This window comes from Bison bison, unplaced genomic scaffold, assembly GCF_000754665.1.
Source record: "Bison bison bison isolate TAMUID 2011002044 unplaced genomic scaffold, Bison_UMD1.0 scf7180017864252, whole genome shotgun sequence".
Lineage (NCBI taxonomy): Eukaryota > Metazoa > Chordata > Mammalia > Artiodactyla > Bovidae > Bison > Bison bison.
This window is the reverse complement of record NW_011494824.1, coordinates 531,872-555,836: the sequence shown is the minus strand read 5'-3', so window position 1 is coordinate 555,836 and position 23,965 is coordinate 531,872. Positions and strand designations below refer to the sequence as shown.

Here is a 23,965-nt window from a genome sequence, read left to right as displayed (position 1 = left end):
CCCTTTCCCCTAAAATGGCTTCTGTGATGGGCTTTTGTGACTATTTCAATCTGTAGAATATAGTGAAAGCAAAGCTCTATGATTTCTGATATGAGTCATAAAAAGTCGACCTTGCTACTGGAACGTTTGCTTCTGAAGCTTTCAGCCACCATGTAAGTAGTTCAGCTGTTGTGAGATCACCATGCTGAGAGGAGGTCTAGACGCATCCATGGAGTGAGACCACATGGAGAGAAGCTGCAACTACTGGGGGATGTGGAGAAGACAGGCAGAGAGAGGGGCAGATCCAGCTGACCCTTAATTGCTCCAACCCACTGCTATCCCAAAGCAGTCATCGTTTGACTATAATTGCACTAAACACCCTGATCCAGAACTGCCCAGCTGAGCCCTTTCTGAATTCCTGACCCACAGAATCCATGGTAGATAGTGACATGATTGCTATTGCTTTGAGCCACTAGTTCGGATGGTGATTTAAGAGACGAGAGGAACAGAATGCTGTAGCACCTGCTGGTGAGGTGTTGCCTGATACTGGCTTTGAGACAAAGTGGTTGGTAGAAGCTGGAAGGGCTTTGAGGAGATTCTTAGTAGAAGCCTTGAGGCTGTCAGTGAGGGCTTAAATGAAAGTTGGGAGACTAGTATTAGGAAGTAAAGGAAAGGAAACTTTGCTGTGTAGTGGTGGAAAGTACAGTAACAGTGGAACCTGTTATCCGTGGTAAGGTGGAAAATAGAAATGTACCCAGTAAACCTGGTGATGTGGCTGGGGAGATTTCTGGGGAGAGAGCCAAAGGCACTACCTGGCTTGTAGTTGCCTGTAACATAATGTGAAAAGAGAGAGGTACATCAAAGAACAAACAGTTCCATTTTTGAGTAGAATTTAGGAGAAAACATAGACGGATCCTGACAGTCCTTCCATCCAGCAAAGAATCTCAAAGAAATGAAAGACCTCAGGGAAAAGACCAAATCCAGGATACTGTAAGGGAAATGTGGCCTCAGGATAAAGATGAAGCTAAGGGTATGGCATCAAAACCCTTTGTTAGGATCCCCCAAGTTTAAGGTCGCACCTTACAAACCTTTTCAGACAGAGACATCCTCCAAAGAATTTCACAGGCATGCTTTGCAAACCGTCTTTGTTAAATAATAGGCAGTAGAACTTCTAAGAAAATTATCCCACAGTTGCTTCACAGGAGGTGAAAAATAAGGAGAGACTTTTCCAGAAGATATCTGTGGCTTTTATCTAATGGAGTGGATCATAAATTGGTACACAGGAAGCCCACAACATTTTTAAAGGAATCACATCATCTTGGAGTGAAAGGGGCAGAGAGAGTGCAAGAAGAAAAGAGATCTTTGGTTTCTCAATCTTTTCTTCAAAAGAAGTAGACTGCAAATATAAGCCTTCTTTTTTTTTTTATGGAAAAATTCCCTTCCCATTTAAACTGGGTGGGTTTCTGCAACTCTTTAATGGTGAAAATGACACTATAAAACTTCTGAGAGTGGTTGATAAAAGCAAGGCAGCTTCCACCTTAGTTGCTAGAACATTCAGTCTTGAAGTCACCATGTAAGAGCAGTCCAATTGCCCTGAGACCAGCACGCTATGAGAAAGGCCAAACTTCAGCCCGTACAAAGAGGCCACCACACAGAGGGACCACATCAGTGGCCCTGGGAACACATGGGAGAGAAGGAGATCCCAGGTCAGCTCCCAGCTGCCTCACACCCCTGGGTTCCAGCCTACTTACTTGACTGCGACCAGTGAGAGATCCTGAGCCTTAACGGTTCATCTGATCCCGTTCTGAATTCCTGACCCATAGAAACCCTGAGGACAATAATACAGTTGCTGTTATTTTGTCATTATTTTTCAGCAATTTGTTACCTTAGCAATAGATAACTGAGACATCTGCTTTGTAAGCTATGGTCTCACTGAGGATTGCCTTTCATTTCATTAGCTAAGAAAATACCATTGCATTTGTAGGATCAAGTCAAGAAAGCTATGATATTTACAGATTTTATTCAACAGCAAAGAGAAATATTTCCTTTTGCGGTAAACAAGATGCTGTCAAGCTTAGTTTTGGAGAATTGTGTGGGGGCTGGCAGAAGGTCTGGCCTGGTTTCCATATGGTACATTCAAGATGACTTTTCTGTTAACAGATGCCTTGAGGCCATACCTCAACATTTGACTTTCTTTATTTGTCTCCCCTCTGAACTCAAACATTTCTTCTTACTGCTTAAAGCATGAGACATACTTCAGAGGTTGCTATTAGAGAAACAAAAAACTAGTAATCCAAGGAAAAAAATTAGTATTGAATAGGATTAGATATTTGGTGTATTAAAAAGAATTCAAGGTTGACCATGGATATTTTTCTTCTCAAAGCTTATTTGGGTGTCATGTTAACTATCATGTGAGATTGGAAGCTGTAAAAATAAATGCCAGTGGTTACTCCTGGTAGTAGGATAACAGGTGATTTTTCTTCTTATCTTTGCTTTTCTCCATGTTGTAATATTTTTCACAATTAGACATATATTATTAGAAAAAAAACACCTTAGCTCTTGGAATTAGTAGGGCATTGTTAAATAACAGACTAAAAGCACACACTAAACTCCATGGTATTAAAACTAAGAGCTGTGATAAAAAAACTTCCCCAAAGTGAAAATGGATGCCACAAATGAGAGAAACACATGATTAACAAAGAATTGATATCTGAAATATATAAAGAATGCTCTCAAATCAATAACAAAAGGACAAAAATCCAACTGGAAAATAGACGAGAGACATGAACAGATATTTCATTAAAGAGGAAAATCAAATGGCCAATAGACATATAAAAAGTCATTCAATTTCATCAATATTCAGAGAAATGCAAATTAAAACATCAATATTATGCTATTTTATATCTACCAGATTAAAAAAATTTAAGTCTACAGTATTGAGGGCTGACAATGTAGCTACAGGTGTTCTTACCCACACTAATGGAAATAAGATTGGTTCACCACCTTGGAAAACAATCTGACACTGTGGGGTAGAGTCGATGGTGGTCACTCCTTCTTCCCTGAGTGTTTTCTATCTGCCTTTCTAGACACATTGTCCTCTCTCCTCCCCACTGTTCCACGCTTGGGAGGCTGGCCCATGTGGAGTGAGTCAAGGTCTGCCACTTGCTTCCAGCTGGCTCAGAGCAGAAGTTCTGGTCCTAGAGGAGGGCGAGCTCTGGTTTTGACCTCCCATGAATTCTCATTCTCAAGTCTATCTTGAGCATGTGACTTTAACATATGTGTAGTAGCCTTCATTTTGCTCATCCTTAAGAAAATGAGTCACTTTATTCTATGACGATCATGCCAGTGTCTTCCTTATTCCCCTGTCTTGGAGCTCAGAGAATACACTTGGAATAAAGAAAGGTGAAAAATAAGGAAACAACAACAACAAAACAATTTTAAAGAGAGAAACGACATCTTTCTGAGCTTCATTGGGGATTAAAATTCTAGCCATGGGAATGAAAATTGAGTAGACATTAATGTGCAAAGTGCTGTCTAAATAATTCTGGTTGGCAATGGTATTTAATTATAATTTTTAAAGAAGAAAAACACTTAAAGAGATGGTCAGGTTAATAGGGTGCTAATTCCATAAGGCAAGCATTTTAGACTGTTGATGGGAAAGTTGTCACATTAGAGGCTAATTTCTTTTAGGCAAAAATCAATAGACAATTTGGAGGCTAAAGTGAAAGTGCTTTGTATGTTGTAATGAATGATGTTCTTGTAAGAGACTAACTCTGTTATCGAATTAGAAGTAGAAAGGCGGGAGGAGGGAGATTTTATATTTTCTCCCCATATTCTACCTCTCTATTTCGCTCTTCTTACACCAGCTCTTCCAAGAAGGGAAAAGTGACCAGTTTGACTGGTCAGAGACTAAGGCCTCTCTCTATAGGGTTACCCTTGGCCAGTGGCAGAATAGGGGCCACAGAGTGTCATAAAAATGTGTTTTACTTCCTGTATTCCCCTTTCCCATGAAGGTTACCTGTGTGGGCCTTGCCCCTTGGGGCTGGGTCAGCCGAGGTGTCCCCAGTGAGATGCAGGTAGTGTAGGGGTTCGGTGCCCCTGGGGTCCAGCTATCTCTTTCCCCTGTGCCCTGCCTCCAGGCAAGGTTCCTGTCTCCCCCTGCTACCCATGCAAATATGATTTAGTATAAGGTCACAGGACTTAAAAACAGGACAGAAGCAGGAGACTTTATGCCTCAGTCTCGAGTTTCATTCTTTAATTCAGTATTTACCAGGGATCCCTGTGTTACCATCATGTGTGTGTGTGTGTGTGTGTGTGTATGTGCAAGAGAGAGAGAAGAAAGAGAGGAGATGGAATGAAGATGGGCTGTCTGTTCTACCTTCCATAAGTGATACATTAATATATTTTTTCTATTGTTATTCATGTTAATATCTTTGCAAAGGAAGAAAGAAAACCTTTACAGAGAATAGAACAAGTAGGGACATCAGTCAAGAAAACCTACTTTGAGTCTCTAACCCCTTGTTCTCCAAGTCCAAGTCTGGCTCTCTCATGTATCTATGTAAGGTTGCCAATTAAAATGTAAGACACCTATTTCAATTCAAAATTCAGGTTAACAATTACTTTCTTAGTGTAAGTGTATTCCAAATATTGCATGGTACATGCACTATAATTTGGTTTATCTGAATTTCAAATTTAACTGCTTCGTGTTTTTATGTGCTGAATCTTGCAATCCTGTATTTATGCTCTGCCTTTCTCCAGAAGCAGTCAGTTTAATATCTAAGAACAAGGACTCTGGAACCAAACAGAACCGGGTGTGAATCTCTGTTCTGTCACTTGTTAGCTGTGAGGCCTTGGGGGAGATACATCACCTAAGTCACTTCAGTTTTCTCACCTGAAAAACAAGGACAACAATGGTGCTTATTTGATGGGGTTGTTGTTGAAGTTCAATAAGTTGATGTGTGTAAGGTGCTGAGAAAAATGCCTGGTACATAGGAAATGTTCAATAATACTTGTATTAAGAGGCCAATATGGAATGGCAAGAAAGATATTGGTTCACTCAATGGCAATAATTGGGTGCATATTCTATGCTCCAGATGGTAGATAAGGTGGATCTGTGTTTATAAACCCTTAGGCTTCTTGGCATAGATATGTGCCATGTCTCCACACTGTTTCCATTGGGGCCCACAAACCGATGAATCTCTTGACTCTTCTTTCCTGAGAGAGGGACACTAAAATGCTCTGACAGTAATAGTCTTAAATCCTCTTCTAAATATGGATAAAAAGTAGCAGGAAAGTTTCTATCCAGAAATATGTTAGATCCTTTTCCCTTTTGTTAGAAAATGAAATATATGACTGAACTTATGATGAAATAGATGGATAAATGCAACACTAATGTTTGCAAAGTATAAATGAAGGAACATAGAAAATAAAATCTTATTATTTTATTAATTCTTTTTATTACTATAGAAGCTATTAAAGTTTCTGGAAGGACTCATACAAAACTATTAGTAGCTGTTGCACCTTTGATACAACAGGCATGGGGCCATTCACTTTTGTTTTCTCTGTGTTTTTTTTTTTTCTTTTACAAGCCATTTTATATCCTACTTGTGCAGTGAAAATGTTTTTTTAAAATAATAAAAGCAAGATAAGCAATATCAGCTAATGCGAGTTTATCTCAAAGAACACCCTCTCATTCTCTATTCTCACTCCCAGTGGAGATAATATGGGCAGGTTTTTATATAACCTTATTAAAAATTTTCTGTGCTTCAACAAGAATATATGTGAAATAGCATTTGATAACCACAGTGAGGTTCTACTCCACAGAACTGTTGAGCAACTTGCTTTTGTCATTTATCTTATCATGGAAACTTTTCTATATCAATATGTACAAATCTCCCTTAGTCTTATTAATCACAAAATTTTCTTTTTTAGTGTAAATATACCAAACTTGAACTGGTATTTAACAAGTAATTATAGAAATACCAGTTTAGAAAAAGTTAACTCTTTAGAATATTCAGTCATTTATCTGAGCTTGTATGTAGTTGTAGTGGTCTATATTGCTCCTCACAGATAAATGAAAATAAAAACATAACATACAATAACTTACAGGATGCAACAAAAGTGGCATTCAGAGAGAAATGTATAGCTATAAATGTCCATGTTAAATGAAAGAGCTCTAATCAATAATGTAACATTCCACCTTAAGAGAAATGAATTGCATACCAAACATGAAATTGAATCAATAAAAACTCCCAACAAACAAATATTTATAGAAGCGTTAACATCTGTCCTTCTCAAAATATTCCAAAAAATTGAAGGAATGATCCTGAACTCGCTATAGAAGGCCAACCTCTCCCTGATACCAAAATCAGACAGATACCACAAGTAAAGAAAATTACAGGCCAACATCACTAATGAACAGAGATGCAAAAAATCCTAACAAAATATTAGCAAATCAATTTAACAATACATTTAAAGGGTTACACACCATGATAAAGCAGGATTTTTTCCAGGGATGCAAGGATGATTCAATATCTACAAATCAATCAATGTGATACACCACATTGACAAATTGAAGAAGAAAAATCACATGATTATATCAATATATGCATAAAAAACTTTAGAAAATTTCAACCTCAATTCATGACAACAACTCTCCAGAAAGTGGGCATAGAGTAAACATGTTCACCATAATAAAAGTCATATATGACAAACCCATAGCTAACATCATGCATGCATGCTAAGTCACTTCAGACTCTTTGTGACTCCATGGACTGTAGCCTGCCAGGGTCCTCTGTTCATGGGATTCTTCAGGCAAGAACACTGGAGTGGGTTGCCATGCCCTCCTCTAGGGGATCTTCCAAACCCTCTCAAAAAAAAAAAAAAAAAAAATGACCATACTCCCTAAGGCAATCTACAGACTTAATGCAATTCCTATCAAAATACCAAGGGCATTTTTTCACAGAACTAAAACAAATAATTTGAAAACATGAATGGACACACAAAAGACCCTGAAGAGCCAAAGTAAACTTAAGAAAAAAGATCAGAGCTAGAAGTATCACATACCCTGACTTCAGACTATACTACAAAGGTACAATAATCAAAATAGTATAATATGGCACAAAACAGGGATAAAGATCAATGGAACAGAATAGAGTCCAGAAATAAACCCCTGTGGTCTATTGACCCAGACTCTTGTGGTCAATTAATCTATGATAAAGAAGGCAAGAATACACAATGGAGAAAACAGTATCTTCAAGGAGTGGTGCTGGGAAAACTGAACAGCTACCTGTAAAAGAATGAAACTAGAACATTTCTTCGGAGAAGGCAATGGCACTCCACTCCAGTACTCTTGCCTGGAAAATCCCATGGACCGAGGAGCCTGGTGGGCTGCGGTCCATGAGGTCGCTAAGAGTCAGACACAACTGAGCGACTTCACTTTCACTTTTCACTTTCATGCATTGGAGAAGGAAATGGCAACCCACTCCAGTGTTCTTGCCTGGAGAACCCCAGGGATGGGGGAGCCTGGTGGTCTGCCGTCTATGGGGTTGCACAGAGTCAGACATGACTGAAGCGAAGCAGCAGCAGCAGTACATTTTTTACTTCATATACAAAAATAAACTCAAAATGGATTAAAGACCTAAATGTAAGACAAGAAGCCATTAAACTCCTAGAAGAAAATATAGGCAGAAACCACTGACAAAAGAGAAAGACAACCTACTGAGCAGAAGAAAATATTTGCAAATGATGTAATTGATAAAGAATTAATATCTAAAATATATAAACAGCTCATGCAATCTAACATCAAAAAAAATGAAAACAACCCAATTAAAAAATGTGCAGAAAATATGAACAGACGTTTTCTCAAAGAATATACAGATGGCCAACAGGCACATGAAAAGATGCTCAACATTACTAATTATCAGAGATTTGAAAATCAAAGCCAAAATGACATATCACCTCACTTCTGTCAGAATAGCTATCATCAAAAAGACAACAAATAACAAATGTTGGTGAGAACGTGGAGAAAAGGGAACACTTGTATACTGTTGTGGAGAAGGTAGTGGTAACCCACTCCAGTTCTCTTGCCTGGAAAATCCCATGGACAGAGGAGCCTGGTAGGCTGCAGTCCATGGGGTCGATAAGAGTCGGACACGACTGAGCGACTTCACTTTCACTTTTCACTTTCATGCATTGGAGAACCCACTCCAGTGTTCTTGCCTGGAGAATCCCAGGGATGGGGGAGCCTGGTGGGCTGCCATCTATGGGGTCGCACAGAGTCGGACACGACTGAAGTGACTCAGCAGCAGCAGCAGCAGCAGCAGCATACTGTTGATGGGAGTGTAAATTGATTCAGCAACTATGTAAAACAGTATGGAGATTCCTCAAAAAACTAAAAGTAGAAGTAACATGTAATCCGGCAATTCAACTCCTGGGTGTGTGTGTGTGTGTATATATATGTGTGTGCGTGTGTGTGTGTGTGTGTGTATGTATATGTGTGTGTGTATATATGTATGTGTGTGTGTATGAAAGTGAAAGTGAAAGTGAAGTTGCTCAGTCATTTCCCACTCTTTGCAACCCCATGGACTGTAGCCTATCAGGCTCCTCACGTACATACATATATATATATATATACATCCACACACATACACAGATATATATATGCTAAGTCACTTCAGTTGCGTCCGACTCTGTGCGACCCCATAGATGGCAGCCCACCAGGCTCCACCATCCCTGGGATTCTCCAGGCAAGAACATTGGAGTGGGTGCCATTTCCTCCTCCAATGCAGGAAAGTGAAAAGTGAAAGTGAAGTCGCTCAGTCCTGTCAGACTCTTAGCGACCCCGTGGATTGCAGCCCACTAGGCTTCTCGGTCCATGGGATTTTCCAGGCAAGAGTACTGGAGTGGGGTGCCATTGCCTTCTCGGATGTATATGTGTGTGTATATATGTATATAAATATATAGCAACATGGATGGACCTGGAAGTTATAATGCTTAGTGAAATGATTCACACAGAAAAAAGACAAATATATTATTTCATATATTCTACTTATATGAGGAATCTAAAAACTAAATCAAAGGGATGGATATAAGAAGACAGAAACAGACTCACAGATACAGAGAACAAACTAGGTGGGAGAGGGAATGGGAGGGGCATGAGATAAGGGCAGGGGATTAAGAGGTGTAAACTACTATCTTGTTAGCTGCTCTATTTTGTCTAACTCTTTGTGACCTCGTGGACTGTAGCCTGCCAGGCTCCTCTGTCCATGGAATTCTCTAAGCAAGAAGAATTCTGGCATGCGTAGCCATTCCCTTCTCCAGGTAATTTTCTCAACCCAGGAATTGAACCCTGGTCTCCTGCATTGCAGGCAGATTCTTTACCATCTGAGCCATCAGGTGAAGCCCAACAAATACTATACATAACATAACTGTAAGGGTATATTGTAGAGTGTGCAAGGTATATAGCCAGTATTTTATAATAATTTTAAATGGAATATAACATGCAAAAATACTAAATCACTATATTGTACACTTGAAACTAATATGATACTGTAACTCAGGTGTATATTAATAATAGTGGGTGAAACAGCACGGTCTCTACCTTCACGATCTAAAGAGAGGAATGGGCCCTGGTGGAGGTTGAAATCTGTATTACGGATATGGGTATTAGACAGCATTCAAAGAAAAAAACTTGGGCAGGTAATTTTGGTGGAAGGAAATCTCTGCCCTTGGACTTGAACTCTTGTCAGCTGGATGATGTTTATCTAGTTATCTGTATCTCTAGGATTGACTGGATGATGGTTATCCCGTTGTTTAAAGATATGCCCATCTGAATGCAGAGTTCCAAAGAATAGCAAGAAGAGATAAGAAAGGCTTCCTAAGTGAACAATGCAAAGAAATAGAGGAAAACAATAGAATGGGGAAGACTAGAAATTTCTTCAAGAAAATTAGAGATACCAAGGGAACATTTCATGCAAAAATAGGCACAATAAAGGACAGAAATGGTATGGACCTAACAGAAGCAGAAGAGATTAAGAAGAGGTGGCGACAATACACAGAACTATACAAAAAAGATCTTCATGACCCAGATAACCACGATGATATGATCACTCACCTGAAGCCAGATATCTTGTGTATGAAGTCAAGTGGGCCTTAGGAAGCATCACTTCTAACAAAGCTAGTGGAGGTGATGGAATTCCAGCTGAGCTATTTCAAATCCTAAAAGATGCTGCTATTAAATTGCTGCACTCAATATGCCAGCAAATTTGGAAAACTCAGCAGTGGCCACAGGGCTGGAAAAGATCAGTTTCCATTCCAATCCCATAGAAGGGTAGTGTCAAAGAATGTTCTACTGCACAATTGCATTCATTTCACATTCTAGCAAAGTAATGCTCAAAATTCTCCAATCTAGGCTTCAACAGTACATGAACCGAGAACTTCCAGATGTTCAAGCTAGATTTAGAAAAAGCAGAGGAACCAGAGATCAACTTGCCAACATCCACTGGATCATAGAAAAAGCAAGAGTTCCAGGAAAGCATCTGCTTCACTGACTACACTAAAGCCTTTGACTGTGTGGATCATAACAAAATGTGGAAAATTCTTAAAGAGATGGGAATACCAGATCACCTTACCTTCCCTGTGCAAAACCTGTATGCAAGTCAAGAAGCAACAGTTAGAACCAGACATGGAACAACAGACTGTTTCCAAATTGGGAAAAGAGTATGTCAAGGATGTATATTTAATTTATGTGGATGTATATTTAATTTATGTGCAGAGTACATCATGCAAAATGCTGGGCTAGATGATGCACAAGCTGGAATCAAGATTGCCGAGAGAAATATCAGTAACCTCAGATATGCAAATGACACCACACTTATGGCAGAAAGTGAAGAAGAACTAAAGAGACTCTTGTTGCAGGTGAAAGAGGAGAGTGAAAAAGCTGGCTTAAAACTCAATATTCAAAAAATGAAGATTATGGCATCTGGTCGCATCACTTCATGGCAAATAGATGGGGAAACAATGGAAACAGTGACAGACTTTATTTTCTTGGGCTCCAAAATCACTGCAGATGGTGACTGCAGCCATGACATTAAAAGATGCTTGCTCCTTGGAAGAAAAGCTAGATGGTATGTTAAACCTAGATAGTGTATTAAAGAGCAAACAAACCTAGTGTATTAAAGAGCAGAGACATTACTTTGCCAACAAAGGTCTGTCTAGTCAAAGCTATGGTTTCCCCAGTAGTCATGTATGGATGTGAGAGTTGGACCATAAAGAAGGCTGAGTGCTGAAGAATTGATGCTTTTGAACTGTGGTGTTGGAGAAGACTCTTAAGAGTCCCTTGGACTGCCAGGAGATCCAACCAGTCAATCCTAAAGGAATCAGTCCTGCATATTCATTGGAAGGACCTATGCTAAAGGTGAAGCTCCAATATTTTGGCCACCTGATGCAAAGAACTGACTCATTAGAAAAGACACTGATGCTGGGAAAGATTGAAGGCAGGAGGAGAAGGGGGATGATAGATGACAAGTTGGTTGGATGGCATCACCGATTCAATGGACATGAGTTTGAGCAAACTCTGGGAGATGGTGAAGGACAGGGAAGCCTGGCATTCTGCAGTCCGTGGAGTTGCAAAGAGTCAGATTCAACTGAGCAAATGAACGACAGTTATTTAGTATCTGTAGGTCTCTGTTGCTTGGTTCCGTCTCCCTTCCATTCTTATCTCCAATGTGTGCTTTTTATTCCTAGGCTTTTCCTTGAGAGGGCATCTGGGGATTCTTCAGTACCATGCCTGTTGTATTCACAATGTCTTATTCATCCAATTTAAAGATAGGAAGCTCACGGAGAAAACTGGATTATAAAGAAGCAAGGTCAAACATCATCAGAATGCCCTGCTTTTTTGTGTGTGATTCTCATGCAAATTCAGATTCTTAGAAGAATGAGCATCCAGTTAGTCTTCCTTAGGTCAGGGGCCATTTTTACAGCCAGGGCACACATCTTGTGTAACAAATTATTAAGACCTAAAACTATTCAGTAGGGGATACTGAGTACTTCAAAGGAATGGAGTCAGTTAACAAAAGGCGGAGGGGAGACAGAAACTCTAATGCCCTTTGTGGCCCTCCAACTACACACGCCACACTAGCCTCACAGAGTCTTACGCATAATTCCTTCTTTCCACTCCTAATACAGCATGCTTATGAAATCCTGAGAGCAGCATCCAAACCAGCATCCTCCCCCAGCACCCCTTGTTGATTAAATGGCATAATGGATGTGAAAGCCCTTTGCAAATTGCAAAGTAGTTTACAAATATGAGTTATCACTTAGTGCGGGACCCTGCCACCAGCAGAGAGTGGGGCTGAGCTGGGGAGAAAGGCCTAGGGCCCCAGCTAAGCTTCCTTTGGCAGGGTTTTTGGATTTCAATGGGGAAAGAAAATGTTTCTTTGGGTTGTTAGCTTGTAATAGCTGGGCCCCTTGCTGGTTAAATAAACAGCTTCCTAAACATGATTTCAGCTAGAATTACACTGTGCTCCAGGCCTCAAACTGAGTGAAAATGAAATAGGGAGGGCCAAGAGACCTCATTGACCAGAGGGATAGGTAGGGAGTGATTCTATTTATTGTCTCTTCCATTCCCCATTAGTCCTCCCCTTCTCCAGCGGCTTCCCTGGTGGCTTAGCTGGTGAAGGATCCGTCTGCAATGCGGGGGACCTAGGTTCAATCCCTGGGTTGGGAAGATACCCTGGAGAAGGGAATAGCTACCCACTCCAGTATTCTGGCCTGGAGAATTCCATGGACTGTATAGTCCATGGGGTCACAAAGAGTGGGACACCACTGAGCGACTTTCATTTTCTTCACTTTCTCCAGGGGTGAATTCTTACTGGACTAGAGACATCTGCTCCGTTTCAGTGATTGGCTCAGGGGTGGTAGAAACCTAGCTTAAGCTAATCAGGTCAGACTTATTTATTTTTTTATTGTTTGAAACAAATTTATTCTCAAAATAATACACAAAAGCATAGGTTGAGGCTGCCCTTGGGAGGCCTCCCTCTCTTCCTCTGCCACCACCTCCCCTCCTCTTTGAATGCCAGGGAGAACACAGTTGAAGGAAATGTGCAGTCACAAAGAATGATCAACTCTAAAGACAAAAGATTTGGTCCAAAACAACTCAACATAATTAATGCAATTACCGTGAAGAGCTTCACTATTAAGATGTTGTAGACCCGTGGCTCTTCACTGCACCAGGGGGCCCTGCTTGAGGGAGATGAGGACAGAATGCCCATGGGAGATGTCTTTGGCCTGCTTGCTGGACTTCGGGTTAAAGTCACACAGCTGGGCCGCCCGTTCCCACTCAGTGCCTGGGGACAACTCCTCAATGTCATGTACAAAGGCTTCTTCCGCTGCCCTGTTGTTGGCTTTTGTCTTCTGGAGCTGCCAGCCTGCCTCACATACCACTTATCCAGATCCTTGATGGCTTTTTCTTTCTGCTCTTCTTCCTGCTTCTAAGAATTGGCATCAAGGGCTTCCAAGCATTCAGTTTGCTATTCTCTCCTTTACTGGATACTTTCAGGTTCTGTCTGAGTGCAACAGATCCACTTGTGAAACAGCTGCGTAACTGTCTGTCGGCCCAGTAGTCTCCTGGTAGTATTTGCCATTCATCACTCCGTCATCAGCATCTGGACTGCCACCCTCCAGGATGGTGAAGGTCTCGTCGTTCTCGATGCCCAAAATCTCACTCTCCTGCTATGCCAAGAAGGCCATGGCAGGGTCCTCTTCACTAGCCCCTCGGTTCTCCAGGGTAGGACCACCAGAGGGGGCACTGAACGGATCTTACTTAGCCATGGCAGGAGGTTCAACGGCATCGACTTTTCAGAGACACACCAACTGGCCAGCACCAACTTTCAGTTCAGTTCAGTTCAGTTGCTCAGTCGTGCCTGACTCTGTGACCCCATGGAGTGTAGCATGCCAGGCCTCTCTGTCCATCACCAACTCCTGGAACTTACTCAAACTCATGTCCATTGAGTCAGTGATGCCATCCAGCCATCTCATTCTCTGTCATCCCCTTCTCCTCCTGCCCTCAATCTTTCCCAGCATCAGGGTCTTTTCCAATGAGCCAGTTCTTCCCAACAGGTGGCCAAAATATTGGCACTTCAGCTTCAGCATCAGTCCTTCCAATGAATATGCACGACTGATTTCCTTTAGGATTGACTGGTTGGATCTCCTTGCAGTCCAAGGGGCTTGCAAGAGTCTTCTTCAACATCATAGTTCAAAAGCATCAATTCTTTGGCACTCAGCCTTCTTCATAGTCCAACTCTCACATCCACACATGACTATGGAAAAACCATAGCTCTGACTAGACAGACTTTTGTTGGCAAAGTGATGTCTCTGCTTTTTAATAAACACACCAACTGACTGGCAGACTCCCGAGTCCGGCAGTGGCTGCTGTGCTTGTGCCTGGTCTCAGAGACAAGCTGGAGGAGGGAGCAGGACTGACTTTTGCCTTGGCAATGCTGGTTGTTTCGGGCCTAATCAAGTTAGTATAATCAGAGTGAAGCTTGGTATTTTGGCTTAATAACGAGGAGAAGTAAATATCCCTCTTTTCTTGTGGACAGTTTTGGATGTGCATGTAAAGTCTGGAACTCTCTAGCTATTTTGCATTGTACCCTCTTTTTTAAAAATGTTATCGATTAAAGGAGGGACACAAATGAAACGATGTCACCTTTGAAACATGCTCGAAGTCTCTCTCTCAATGGAGATCAGATCCTTTGAAGAGACTTTGAACAGATGACATAATTTCTCTGTAATTATAGTTACATATTACAGTCTATTCAAAATCTAACATAGTGTCTGATTCAAAATTATCTCCCATTTTCAACTTATGCCAGGCCTGCGGCTTGAGGACCTCAAGATGAGGACGGGGGGATAGTTTGTTTTTTTTTGATTTGTCTTCTGTCGCTATGTGGGATTGAGGAAGTGCAAGCAGTCTGTCTCTGGGACATCCCACTCTCTTCCTATCTTTGGATCTAATCTTCCTGGGACTGGGACAGGGGCAGGAATGTTTGGAGAAGGAAGGAGAGTTCATGTTTTACAATTTCCCACCTGACCATGATGAGGCAGGTCTCCAGGGCACCATTATTTGGTCTGTTTTATCCTGTTGGCTACTGGGGTCTTCTGCTGACATGCTGGGGCTGCTGGGTATGGTGGGGATGATTTTCTTGGCAGAGTTTAGTGTTGCTTAGGTCCTTTTATCTCTGAAGAATTAAATAATTAAAAGCAAATAATTATGGTATAGGCACTATGGAAAGCACTAAGGAAGTTCTTCAGAAACTCAAAAACAGGACTACCATTTGATCAAGGCATCCTGCCCTTGGATACAATAGAAACACCATCTAGAAGGTATCTTGGTACCACCATGTTCATTGCAGCAGTATTCACAATAGCCAAGATATGGAAACAACCTAAGTGTCCACCAACAGATGAATGGATAAAGGAAATACAACACACACAGGAATATTACTCAGGCATAAAAGGAAGGAAACAGCACCATTTGTGACAAGGATGGACCTTGAGAGCATTGCTAAGTACAGTAAGTCAGACAGAGAAAGACAGAGTATGTATGATCTCACTTACAAGCAGAATCTTTAAAAAATGAATTCAGAGAAACAGAAAACAGATTGGTAATTGGCAAGGGCAGAGGGTGAAAGGTGTGGTAAAGGAATGAAGGGAGCCAAAAAGTACAAACTTCAATCTATGAGATAAATAAGTTCTGGGGATATAATATATGCCATGGTGACTACAGTTAACAGTACTCTATTGTAGATTTGAAAATGGCTAAGAGAGTAGATCTTTAAAGTTCTCATCACAAGAAAAAAAAACTATGTGAGATAATGAATGTTAGCTAACCTTATTGTGGTAATCATTTCAAAATATGTACATTTATCAAAGGATTACATTGTATACTTTAAACTTACACAGTATTAAATATCAATTATGTCTCCATAAAACTGGGGAGAAAGCAAATAATTAATGCATAAGATGAGAATTTAGAAGAATATTCATATAGCCATGAGTTGGATAAAGTCTTCCCAAGCATGACAGCAAAATCAGAAGTCATGAAGGAAAAGATTAATAGATCTAGTGGCATAAAAGTTTAAGATGGTAATTTATTAAACAACACCACTAGCAAAATTAAAATGAAAGTGCACAGATGGAGGGGGGCAGGGGTCTGCACCATACATAACAGACAGAGAGCTAATGTCCTCAGTGTTCAAAATCCTCTTACCAATCAATAAGAAATCAACGAATAGTCAAGTTTGACTTGAAAAGGAAGCAAGTCACAAAACTGAAAACCCAACAATGAATAAGTGAACTATATATTCAGCCTCACTAGTCATCAAAGAAAAACAACACTCCACCATTAAATACTGAGGTAGAAATTTTGCATCAAGTATTTTTCCTCCAATGGCTAGCTGGCTGCGCTAACACTATTGATTAATGTATGTATTGCCTCACTTAGGTGGAAGGGCTCCTTTGTCAAAGTGTTTTAGTATGATTTATTTATTTGTTCTTGGCTGTGCTGGGTCTTTGCTGCTGTGTGGGCTTTGATGGTGCACGGGCTTCTCCTGGTGCTCCTCTTGCTGCAGAGCACAAGCTCCGGAGCACATGGGATTCATTTTTATGGTGCTTGGGCTGAGCAGTTGTGGTTCTCGGGCTCCAGAGCACAGTGTCAATAGTTGTGGTGGCTTTTGCCACATGGCACATGGGATCTTCTTGGATAAGGGATCGAGCCCATGTCTCCTGCATTGTCATGAGGATTCTTTACCACTGAGCCACCACTGTATAAACCCCATTATACAGTGTTTTAGTTGATATCTTCACAGAAGGGCTACCCTTTGCCAGAAATAGGAAAGAGATGTGGGTTCTAGGAGGAGGGATTTGCCTTTACAAATACATAGCCTGGAGTGTGTAAAAGAGGCTGATCTGTTCTGGAAAGAGCTGCAGGTTTCATGAAGCTGCAATGAAGACTACGTGATGGGAGCTGGAAGAGCAGGCAGGAGGTAAGCCTGAAAGTGTGGTATGGGGCCACCCACTGGATTCTTGAAGGCCATGCTCTGGTTTCTTGGCTTTATCTCTAGGAAGGGGAAGGTCATGAGAGGTCTTTGGACAATGAGGTTGCTGTTCCCAGCAACAAGAGTGGGAGGACTTCTGAAGAATTGCCATCTAAGAGCCCATTTGCAACACCAATCAAAGCATTCCTTTTCTAAGCAAATCAAACGTATCTTCCTCCTTCCTTCTCCAGTAGCTCCAGCCCTTGTGGAGAAGAGCCTAGATCAGTAAGGCTGGAGAGGGATGGATGCATAGAACAGGCAGGAGAAAGGGTACCTAAGTTATTATTCTCTCTGTAAGTAGCTAGTCTGCCCGAGAAGAGGGAAAAATTATAATCCATGCACTGGACTAGACATTTAAACCACTGGGCTATGGTTTTTCCTGTGGTCATGTATGGATGTGAGAGTTGGACTGTGAAGAAGGCTGAGCGCCAAAGAATTGATGCTTTTGAACTGTGGTGTTGGAGAAGACTCTTGAGAGTCCCTTGGATTGCAAGGAGATCCAACCAGTCCATTCTGAAGGAGATCAGCCCTGGGATTTCTTTGGAAGGAATGATGCTAAAGCTGAAACTCCAGTACTTTGGCCACCTCATGCGAAGAGTTGACTCATTGGAAAAGACTCTGATGCTGGGAGGGATTAGGGGCAGGAGGAGAAGGGGATGACAGAGGATGAGATGCCTGGATGGCATCACTGACTCGATGGATGTGAGTCTGAGTGAACTCTGGGAGTTGGTGATGGACAGGGAGGCCTGGTGTGCTGCAATTCATGGGGTTGCAAAGAGTTGGACACGACTGAGTGACTGAACTGAACTGAACTGGATCAGGTTGTTTGGGCAATTGGATTGATTGAAGGAATTTTATTATCTAAGAATGACCAGAAAAAATCTTGGAGTCCATCCTGAATTTCTTCCAGGGGAAGGAAGAGAACTTACCTTAAAAGATACATTTAAAGGGATGCCAGCAATCAAACTAAATTTGCATGCTACTGTTATCCTCTGAATCAAGGAGAGGGTGGGATGTATGGAGAGAGTAACATGGAAACTTACATTACCATATGTAAAATAGGTAGCCAGTGGAAATTTGCTATATGACTCAGGGAACCCAAACAGGGACTCCGTAACAACCTAGAGGGGCAGGATGGGGATGGAGGGAGGTTCAAGAGGGAGGGGACATATGTACACCTATGGCTGATTCAAGCTGATGTTTGGCAGAGACCAACATAAGTCTGTAAAGCATTTATCCTTCAATTAAAAAATAAATAACTTTTTAAAAATAAAAAAGGGACACCACCAATAAAACTAAATTTGCATGCTGCTATTATCCTCTGAATCAAGCTTGTTTCATAAATTGGTAGCTATTATTAACAGCAAGCATGTGCCTGCTCTGGCCAAGTGATTCACATTTGTGATCTCATCTAATCCTCAGCATACCCTGTGAAATGTGCATTTGTAGCCTCATTTTGCAGATAAGCATTCAGAGGTTCAGAGAAGTTAAGTACCATGTCCAGCTAGCATTTTCCAGATATAGAATTTAAATTCAGATCATATTGACTGTACTTTTGACATTGTCCTTTCATTAAATTAGCCCTATCTCATTGCATGGCTTGACGGGGATGCACTCCTTGTAACGGGACAAAGAATGATGAAGCCACAAGTGCTCTCAGAGTTTCATCTTCTGCTGCCGCTAGAGAGTGGTGGTACCCTGCCTTCTTTCATCTTTGCCTCATGATTTAACTTCTATCATTCAAGGTCAGAGTCGGGACAGGAACACAGAATATGGATGGGGAGGGAGACAGAATAGAGTGGAAGAGGGCAGAAGGTGGTGCTTTTTGGAGAAACTGGGAGCTGGAAGCTAAGGAGCAGGCTGCAGAATGTGGGAACAGAGAGGGACCTTTGAAAGGTGCTGATGCACTGCGCCGGAGGAACAGGTTTAAAGGACTTGGGTTATACTGAAAATGGTTTTGGTTGTTGGACTGTGTCTGTGAGACTGAAACCCTGCTTAGAGACAAGACACATGGGTCACAGCTTCATAAACATTTCATCGGCAAGAAATAAGACCATGTGGGCAAATAATCATGTCTCTTTGCAGCTGAACAGAAATAGACAGTGGAGTAATAACTTTAACTTAGATGCTTTCTTTTATTCCTCATGCAAACATGTGAGACAAATGACTTTCTACTCATTTTGTTAAATAATTAATGAAGTGTTAGTTGTTCAGTCATGAGTGATTAAGGGGTGGGGAAAAAACCAGTGGTGGCTTTTCTGCAATGTCATAGGGAGAATTTTTCATACACAATAATTGGGCTTCCCTGGCGGCTCAGACAATAAAGAATTTGCCTGCAATGCAGGAGACTCAGGTTTGATCCCTGGGTTGGGAAGATCCCCAGAAGAAGGAAATGCCTATCCACTCCAGTATTCGTGCCTGGGAAATCCCATGAACGGAGGAGCCTGGCGGACTACTGTCCATGGAGTTGCAAAGAGTAGGACACAACTGAGTGACTTTCACTTTCAATGTTAATAATAACCGCTGCTATCGACTGAGCCCTTTGAGTGCACTTGGTACACTGCATCCTTCTTGGTGCAGCGTGTGTATTATCTCATTCAACACACCCCGAAACTTGCTAAACTAGACGTTGCTCATCTTCCTTCTGTGCAGATGAGAACACTGAGATTCCAAGATACACTCATTAACTGCATGGGTTTCCTGGGGCTGCTGCAACCAAGGACCACAGATTGGTGGCTTAACAACAGAAATGTATTGTCTCATGGTTCTGGAGGCTAGAAGTTTGAAATCAGGGCTGTTTCTTTCTGAGAGCTGTGACAGAGAATCTTCTCTATCCTTCTCGCCTAGCTTCTGGTCACCTCTGGATTCCCTTGGTTACAGATGTCTTTCACTCTGTCTTCACGTGATCTTCCTTGTGTACATATCTGTGTGCAAATTCCCCCTTTTTCTGATGCCAGTCATATTGGATTAGCACCCTTTCTCAAATCCTAACTTGATCTGAACTTGATTGTCTGCAAAAGATACAATTTCTAAATAAGCTCATACGCTTAGGTGCTGGGGTTAGGACTTTATCTTTTTTGGAGGAAAGAGGGGACACTATAATAGTAAATAACCTGCTTGTGGCACCAGAACAACATATTATAGTGAAAATGAACAGCACTGGGTTCATTTTGTTCAAATGTGGGAACATTTGTGTGTTCCCACAACATATCAGCTGTGTGACCTTTTGTCCATGAATTCATCTATGTATTTCTGCCTCAGTTTTCCCATCTGTTAAATGGGAATAATAAGATTTATTTATAGGATTGTTGCCAGAATCAAGTAAGACCAAGAGTGTAAAGCACAAAGCTAGTGTCTAATACTTCTATTATTCTAAGCTCTGTATTTCCATTTGAAAATCTCTAGGCTGTAGTGTGCCTCAGCCTCCTTCCTTCAAGGAGGAGTCAAGGAAGACGAGAAGGATCAGCCAACCAACTCTGGAAAAAACCACTCCATGTAAATTTAACCTCAGCCACTGATTCTCTTGCAAAGAGAATTTTCCAAAGGGCTGAAATTGCAAAACTAGTCTCCATATTTAACTTATGAGATGAGAACTTAGGAGCACTGAGAGGGTGACTTAACAAAAACTATGAAGTGTATGAGAGGTAATTTTATGCAGGCAGGAAGCCAAACCTTTTCCACTTTTGTTGGGGATAAGATAGAGCAAAATGGGCTCATATTTCTGCAGGGGAAATTTAAATAATACAGGCCTTGCTTATAGGGTGATAGCAAGCTTGGCCTTGGGCGACCCTAGGAGTGAAATGAAATTGGTTATTCATGTCATTTCACCTTTCCCTTCAGCTATTGTCAAAACCCCACTTTTCTCAAGCTTCCCGCTAGCATTGCCAACTTTGAGCAGAGTGAAATAGACCATCCCTTTCAATTAGCATTCATTCAGCCATGTGTTCACAAATATGTACTGAATACCCACTGTGTTAGGGTAGTCTAGCTGCTCCACCAAACAGGTCCAAAATCTCAGTGGCCTCATCCAATACAAATTTACTTCCTTTGCAACAAATGTCCAACATGAATTGTCCCCTGATGAAACTGTTCCTCAAGGCAGTTCTCCAAGTGGCAAATTCAAGGACCCCAAATCCTTCCATCTTTTAGGCCCTCAGAATATCTCATGAAGACAGAAGAAGAGAAAGCAGGAAGGATTGTGCTTGAGAGGGTCTAGTAGACCAGGCCTGGAGGTGGTGACATCCCTTTTGACCACATCCTATTGGTCAGAACTCAATCACATGACCTCACCTAACTGGTAAGGAGGCTGGGAAATGTAGGTTTCCTAAGAAAAAAAGAAAAAGGTAAAATGCTAGCCAGTTTCTGTGGCAAATGCATTTTGGGAAATAGTTGCTGTCTCAGGTCTATTTCTTATTGTACTTTGTACACTTATTTAACAAATGTTCATTTATAGACGTGCTAAGCCCAGTCATGAGGTGGGGACTGATTCATATCAGCTGAGCCCTGTTACTAACTTATCGCATTACACTGCATTTGCTTTTCCACACTTCTGCAGAGGTCACCTTAGGTGTCATAAATATTCCACTGTATTAGCAGTAGCCATTTCCCCTTATCCTTTTGATATGCATCTTGTAGCTTCCCAAGGGCTTTCTCTTGTTACTGGGGCTCAGGAAATAATACCCTCTAGGATTAGCCCTCAGCCAAAGCTTGATGGGAGTTGGGGTATAGTACCTTAGCTTGCCTGTCTTGGGGCAGGATCTGAGCTGTGTCTGTCTGGCCTCCTGGAGTTTCCCTGGCTTGATAAGTGCTAGCTGGCTCCACAATACACTCTAATTGTATGCTCTCCTAATCTAGTCTCCCTTTCTTGCTCCCCTACCAGTATTTCCCTTTACCTTCCAAGTTAATGACTTGTACCCAAATCCTTAACCCAGGGCCTGCATCTGGGGGAACCAAAACTAAGATGCCGTCTTTCTGCTCAGGGTGTTTGCTCTTTCAGTGGGGGGACTCTTATTTATCCTTGTTCATCTAGAGCATAGAATAGCTGTTCATTTGTTCTTCTAAAAAGCACAGTGAGTAACTGGCCTGAGCCAGGTCTTGTGTTTGGTGATGTTGACGGAAGGAATCACCAAAAGAAAAAAGTTGTGCTGTTTCTGCAGGTGACAAGTTTAGGTTCTGGCATGTTGACCTTGAGGTGCTGGTGAGAACTAGTCTCAGAGCTCCTTGGTATGGATGCTTGATACACATCCACTGCCTCCTTTTTAAAAAAATTTCCTCCTGCATTTCTTGAAAGACTCTCAAACCTTGAAAATCTAGAAGTAGAGATACCATAAAATCCCTGCAATCCTACTCCGGGGCATATATCTAGAGAAAACATAATTTGAATAGATGTGTGCACTCTACTGTGCATAGCAGCACTATTATAATAGCCAAGACATGAAAGTGACCTAAGTGTCCAATATGGAAGCAGATAAAGATATGGAATGGATAAAGATGTGGTACATATATACAATGGAATACTACTTAGCCATAAAAAGGAAGAGATAATGTCATTTACATTAACACAGATGCAACTAGAGATTATCATACTGAGTGAAGTCAGACAGAGAAAGAAAAATACCACATATATCACAGATAGGTGGAATCTAAAAAAAGGATACACATGAACTTATTTACAAAACAAAAATCGACTCACAAACATAGGAAACAAACTTATGGTTACCACAGGGGAGATGCAGAGAGGGATAAATTAAGAAAAAAATGTGAGAATTTCAAACCTGCATTCTTAATCTTGCTCCCTCACCTCCTTCAGTCTTAATTCAGAAAGCACCTTTTCAGCAAGGCCCGCACTGATGACCATTTTTAAAGTCATCACTCTCCCCTCAAAATTCCCTATTTCCCTTCCCTGAGAAGCACTTATCACCATTCAACTATAGATTTAGCTTCAGTTTACGCTTTGGTCTATCTTTTGCCTCTAGAATTTAAGATCCACAAAGGCAGGGACCTCCACAAGGGCTGCTTCCTTCACCAGGATCTCCACAATGTCAATCACATGAACAGCTCTCAAACATTCACTTGTTAAATGACTGAATGAATTTGCTGAATACTTCAAAGTAAACAGTTTTAGTGAACAGTGAGAAAAATGAGGCTGGAGCCTGGAAGAGAGATGCCAGCTAAAGAGTGTGACGGTGCTATATATGTGGAAATGAAAATTGGAACACGGGCAGTGATAAGGGTCCCTGCAAAAGAAAGGGGGTAAATAAGTTCATTTGTATCTTTTTTTTTCTTAGGTTTCACAAAGAAGGGATGTCATATGATATTTGTCTTTCTCTGTGTGACTCACCTCACTCAGTAGGACAATCTTTAAGTCCATCCATATTGCTGCAAATGGCATTATTTCATTCTTCTTTATGGCTGAGTAACAGACTCACAGACATAGAAAACAAACTTATGGTTATCAAAGGAGAAAGGTGGAAGGGGAGAGACAAATTAGGAATTTGGGGGTAACATGCACACATTCGGAGAAGGCAATGGCACCCCACTCCAGTACTCTTGCCTGGAAAATCCCATGGACGGAGGAGCCTGGTAGGCTGCAGTCCATGGGGTCGCTAGGAGTCGGACACGACTGAGCGACTTCACTTTCACTTTTCACTTTCATGCATTGGAGAAGGAAATGGCAACCCACTCCAGTGTTCTTGCCTGGAGAATCCCAGGGACGGGGGAGCCTGTTGGGCTGCCATCTATGGGGTCACACAGAGTCAGACACGATTGAGGCGACTTAGCATAGCATAGCATAGCATACACACATTGCTATATATAAAATAGATAACCAACCAGGACCTAATGTATAGCACAGGGAACTATAGTCAGTATTTTGTAATAACCTATACAGG

At 41.4% G+C, this 23,965-nt stretch overlaps 1 pseudogene; it reads right to left on the bottom strand.

The window, feature by feature from the left end:
* Nucleotides 1-13,200: 13,200 nt before the first annotated feature.
* LOC104994157 lies at nucleotides 13,201-13,809 on the bottom strand (annotated as a pseudogene).
* Nucleotides 13,810-23,965: the final 10,156 nt, after the last annotated feature.